Below are 6000 nucleotides of genomic sequence, written 5' to 3'. Positions count from 1 at the left end.
GCCCTTTACCCATTAAATCCCTATTTTGCCAATGAGGAAAGCAAAACTCAAAGAAGCTCAGTAATCTAGATAGTAAAGAGGTAGAGTGGGCATTTGAACCCATGTCTAATTGGTTCCAAAGCCATTGCTCTTAACTTCTATGGAGATATATGGAAGGAAGAGGCCTTCTTCTTCTTCTTCTTTTTTTTTTAAAAGCAGACTCATATAAAGAGCCCTATGCAAGAATTAATTCATACAGTGTTCAGAGTGTACATGAATACTCCAGAGACAGGAAATAGAATGATTAATGCCAGATGGGCTAATAAGAGAGTTTCATATGCAGCCCTGCAGGGTGCAGGGGCCAGCTTCACAGACAGCAGAGTTTTTCCTGAATGCACCACTTTGCTCTTTGCTCTACACGGCACTAAGTCTCTTTTGGGAAACACTGAGCAGTTTCAGGTAGGGATGAAGTTAGTGTCTTTATTTCTCTGCTCAAGCTTAACCAAGATTCAATGGCTCCTTGTAGTCTCATGAAACACCCTGGGGTATCCACGTGGGCCTATCTGACAGATGACCATTATTAAGAAAGATTCACACTTGTGTGTCACATAACAACTGGGATATGTTCTGAGAAATGTGTCATTAGGCAATTTCATCATTGTGTGAACATCATAGAGTATAATTACACAACCCTGCAAGGACTACTCACTGGACGTGGTCTCTTGATGCAATCAGGAGATGCAGTCAATGTGTGATGTCTGAGGCTGCTGCCAGGATAGCACAGCATAATGTTTTACAATCAGCTATTTTATAAGTAAAAGGAACACTCAAAAATAACAATAAAAATGTAGTATAGTAAATACGTAAGCCACTAACACAGTCATTTATCATCATTATCAAATGTTAGTACTGAACATAGTTGCATGTGCTATAGTTTTATAGGAATGGCAATACAGGAGGTTTGTTTACGTGAGCAGCACTGAGAACCTGAGTAATGCATTGTACTACGACGTCACATCAGCTGCACAGTCATGTAAGTGATGGGAATAATTCCCCTCCATTAAAATTTTATGGGACCACTGAGGTATATGTGAGACATTAATGCCAGAAATGTCATTATGTAGTAGACAGCTATACTGGAAAATTTCAGGTTTTGAGAGTTGTAGTATGATAACATTTAACAACCTCTCACTTCAACAGTCTAATCAGAAAGGCAGCTTTGGGAGAGTAGTTAATGATTAAGATAATAATGATGGAGGACATTTGTTGAATTCTAACCTCAATGCCACAGCACTTAGGTGACTTAGGTGCATTCACTCAGGAAATCTGCAAAACAATCCCAGGAGATGACTATTGATATCACCATTTTACAGATAAGGAAATAAACTTAAGGGGGTGATATATCTGTTGGCTCAGGGTCACACTCTAGTAAGTGCAGAGCTAATATTGGAAGCCAAAATGTTTTAATTTTTAGAACCACAGTCTGGCTGCATTACAATGCCTATCTCTTGACTGTTGTGAAACTCATCGTTTATCTTTCCTGATGAAATCACAAGATAGAGGAGTCACTTTGGAAATAGAAGCATAGGCCATAAAGGGCTGCTTATGGCTAAATTTAATTTCTTTTCAGGTATTGCTCCAGATATACAGACAAGTCCCTAAAAATCTACCATGTTATTCATGGAGAATAATGCTTGAAGAGACTATTGAATGAGATTGGAAAAAATGTAGGTATTCAAACAGGCCACTGGGTTTCTGGATTTACCTGTGTATAATCTTAAGGGCTATGAGTGATACTCAAAGCTCAGGCTCTGAGACCAGCATCCTATAATCATCCCTCAAAGAAAAGAAAGAACACCAGAGGTGAAAATCTCTCCCATCCCAGACCCAACCCCACAGCCACCTTGTCATTGCTGTTATTTCCAAGAGGTAGAGATATTTATGAAAATGTTGTTACTCTGTCTTAGCCCTGTGTCTTGGTATATTCAACATGTCAGCCAGTCACTAAAGAGCGATTCCTGCACCTAGCTCTGGAACAACAACAAAAAAAAAATGTGGTTAATATATTACATATAAGTATTTACCACTTGATATATCAGTCCTCACAACAGCCTTTCAAGGTAATTATCGTGTGTGTTCTCTTTTCTACAGGAAGAAATTGAGGCTCTGGGAAGCCAATTAATGACTTTAGGGCAACACCTGAGTAAGTGACAGATCTGTTACCCAGTCTGTGCCTTCAATGTCCACACTCCTACCAGCTATGCTCTGTGGCTTACTCTGGGTGATTCACACACCTGAGGTACTGAAATACCACTGTTCTATAATAGTGTGACCCTAAGATAAGGAAAGTGAGACTCAGAAGCCACCCCATGATTAGACCCTAATCCCACATGGGTCTGACTCCAAAACCTTTCTCATCCTCAATGGTCCCTGTCTTGGACACCCATGCATGTCTTTGTGTTCTGTTCAATGGAAAATTGTACCTTTTGCTGTACTCAACAAGTCTAAGGTCTGATTTTTCAGTCTGCATGGTGGCACTTTACACCAACAGCAGTTGAATAGGATTTTTTTCTCTTAAGCCTAAAGTCAAAGTTTTGATTCAACCTTCTATCTGAGAATAAATGTGTTTATTCATTCCTACTGAAGTCTAATAAGTATCAAGCTGGGTCATAGTGGCTTCATCTCAGATTTTTTTACATGGCCTAAACTCTAAGTCAACAAACCACCAAAAACAAATGTACTTACTTGAGTTTTTGCAACACAGAATCAAGAAAGCCTTTGGAAAACTCCAGGGCTTACAGTACTCTATCAATCTTAACATTTCTGAGGCAGAACTCCTAACATCTTATTAGATGCTCCCAGACAGGAACCATGCCTGGTTTCCATCATTTGGAGGATCTAGCATATTTTTTGAAACCAGGCAATATTTATTCTCATCATTCCTCTGTGTTTCTACTGACATCAATATAATCATGATCATTCTTAAGGACTAGGCCTCCAACATCATCCAGGGCTGACTCCATGGAGACCTGGCAAACATCACTATTAGATCCTCTTCAGTGGAGTTCATTGGAAACAATTTCTGAGACTTATTAAAAGAACCAAAATATCCCCCTAGTTCTGAAACTAAGAAACAAAAAATTTTCTGCTGGAGTCACTGAAGAAGACTAGGGTAAATGGTTGCACCAGATTCCCTCTAAAATTTATCCATCATCTAGAACCTCTGTTGCTTTTATATTTCACTTTAAAATGACCTCCTATTCACCTTTCCCCACACGCCTAGTACTAGTGTTAGTCAAATTTCTGTTACTGTAACAAAGACCTGAAATGCTCAATTTACAAAGGAAGATTTATTTAGGCTCACCATCTTGGAGGCTTCAGTTCATGACGGGCAGTCTCATTGACTGTAGGCCTCAGGTGTGGTGAGGGTAAGGGGGAACAGTTCCATCATGGTGGGAGCACATGGCATAGAGGACCCAATTCACCTCAAGGCCAGGAGGGGAATAAAGAAGAAAAGGGAGGGGCTGTGGTCACTGTCCCCTTCAGGGAATTGTCCCAATAACTAGATGACTTCCCACTAGGCCCCTCCTCTTAAAGGCTCCACCACCTCCATAGAGCCACAGGCTGAGACCAAGCAAACCTTTAACACATGGCTTTTGGGGACATTTAAGATCCCATTATTTCACATTCATGAATTAACCACATCTGAAATCTCTACCTTAGAAACTGGATTTTTAAAAGCCAATAGTTTATAGCAAATACTATAATTTCATGCAATTGGAATTAATGGGAAATTATAAGTTTGTCTAATAGTATGAATCCAAAAATAGTCTACTCTAGTTCCTAGAAAATACAGTATTTGAAAATTTATCAAATCCTCAAGTTTAGTTCAAGCTTGTTCAGTGCCCTAAGTAGATCCCAAATGTTTTTCATTATTTCTTCAGTATTCTCTCTTAAGTTACGTGAATTTTCATTCTTTCTTCTAGCTATTATAAGCTCCCATCTCTAGTAAACATTAAGCATTGCAGACCAGTGAAAAAACATTAAAAAGGCAAAGTAAAAGGCAATACTACCCATTTGAAATAATCAGGACTCATGTGTGAACCATTTGTTTACAAGGCACAGCTGCAATATGTGCCCCTATCGTACCATTTTATAATAAGTGCTCAGAAAGCAGGAGCTCTGTGTCGCCCATCTCAGCCAGTATTTGCCATATTAACTATCCCACATTACATGTTCATGGACAATTAACTATATTCTTATAATAATGTCCACCTACTCCCCAGGAAGAAGGAAAGCACTGAACACAGCACTAGGCACAGAGTAAATCTTCAACCAATCCTGCCAACTGATTGCTTAATTGACTGGAAACTGCTCTCCTTCTTTCTAACAATGAGGGTGCTCATTTCCACAGTGGGCCAGTAAATGGCTAAACTTTACTGACACTGCCGAAATTTACTTTCTTCGGGCTTTCCTGAGGGCTTCCCTTCCTGCAAGGAATGAGCTTAGGAAAAACACTCTCTGGCTTGGTCAATGTTAAATTATAAATCCATAAGTGGTGCTGGACACAGAGCAGGTATTCTGTTGTTGACAGCTGAAGGATTAAAGACCATAGAATACTTGAGCTATTTTAGCTCAAGACAAGGGGTCATTTCTCTCTCGGGTCTAACCTCATCTGACCCATCACATATCAGCACCAGGTTAATTGCCTGGATATTGTGCTCAATAATAATTGTGAGTTAATCACTTGAAGAGCCAACCAACCAACCAACCAACAGTGTTCAGCATAGTCTGTTCTTTAATGGAGCCTTCATTAGGTACATGGTAGCTCTTCTTTAGCTACTAACTTAGTTTAGGTATCATGACTGTGCTTGACTAATGTAAATTTCTCCAGATGTAAGCAGATATTATTTGTAATCTATGGCCAGTGGATAGTTGCCCTTTACTACACCTGCAAATGGAAAAAAAATGTTATGACCACTGCATTTTACAAACAAAACATTATCCAGGTGGAAGATGACAAAATAGGAGAGAGGCTGAATTTATCATTTCTGGATAAGAACTATCTAGCATTTAAAGTTAGGATTTTCTCTGGGGTAAAATAAAAAGGATAAATGTCTACAAAACTGATTTATGATTTTGTAGACTTTGGGTAAATATTAGCATAGTGCTGCCAAGATTCCTGTGCTTGTCGGTTAAGAAATCTCAAAAAAAAAAAAACCCTCTATTATTTCTTTGCAAATTATATGAAGCACAAAATCCATGATAATGGTGAACCTTATTGGATTTGCTGATCTTGAGCTGACGAGACAAGCCTAATGTTCTGATTTGCTTCACAAGAATGAGGCAGATCAGCCAGCTTGCTGTGTTTACTGTGAGGTTACAAGGATCAGAAGGATATTCCATGGGGAAGATTTCATCACTGTAAACAGAATTAGATACATCTCAGAGGCAGATATTCAGTAGAAACAGTTTGTCTCATTAGGCTTTGCAGGAAATGGGTTTCAAAGAACATGGTTGCCCATGTGTAATGAATTGGCTTTGCTAGGGAACTTCTTATTTTCAACACAGCCAATACAGCTTCTTAATTGTTTTTGCTGTTAATTAACTAAGGATGTAGTTTAAGTGAGATCAAAGCATTCAAGATGAAAGGCAGATTTTAAAGATGAAAATGTCTAATACGCTTCCTCTCCTATATAACTCCATGTCTTTCTAGCCAATGAGGATAACACAAGGCAAAAATCAGATGGACCCACTTGTTGCCTAATTCAATCAGAAGGAAGAGTCTCAAAACTCTCTTTGGGTTATTAAATGACAATTGCCAAGGCTGAGGAATGTATGCCTGAAAGCAGTGATGCAGATACAGGATGATATATTTGTATGATACAGAATGAGGAAGGAATTTTGAACTTAAGCTACCTAAAGTGGGACTTGAAAATAATTTTCTAAGAGTGCTAAGGCTTTCAGTGAATTCTCCATCTCCCCATTCTTTTAGATGAGAGTTGAAGACAACAATAAAAC

This window comes from Urocitellus parryii, chromosome 1 (assembly GCF_045843805.1).
Source record: "Urocitellus parryii isolate mUroPar1 chromosome 1, mUroPar1.hap1, whole genome shotgun sequence".
NCBI classification, from domain to species: domain Eukaryota; kingdom Metazoa; phylum Chordata; class Mammalia; order Rodentia; family Sciuridae; genus Urocitellus; species Urocitellus parryii.
The sequence above is the reverse complement of the archived record's forward strand: the minus strand, read 5'-3'. Positions refer to the sequence as shown.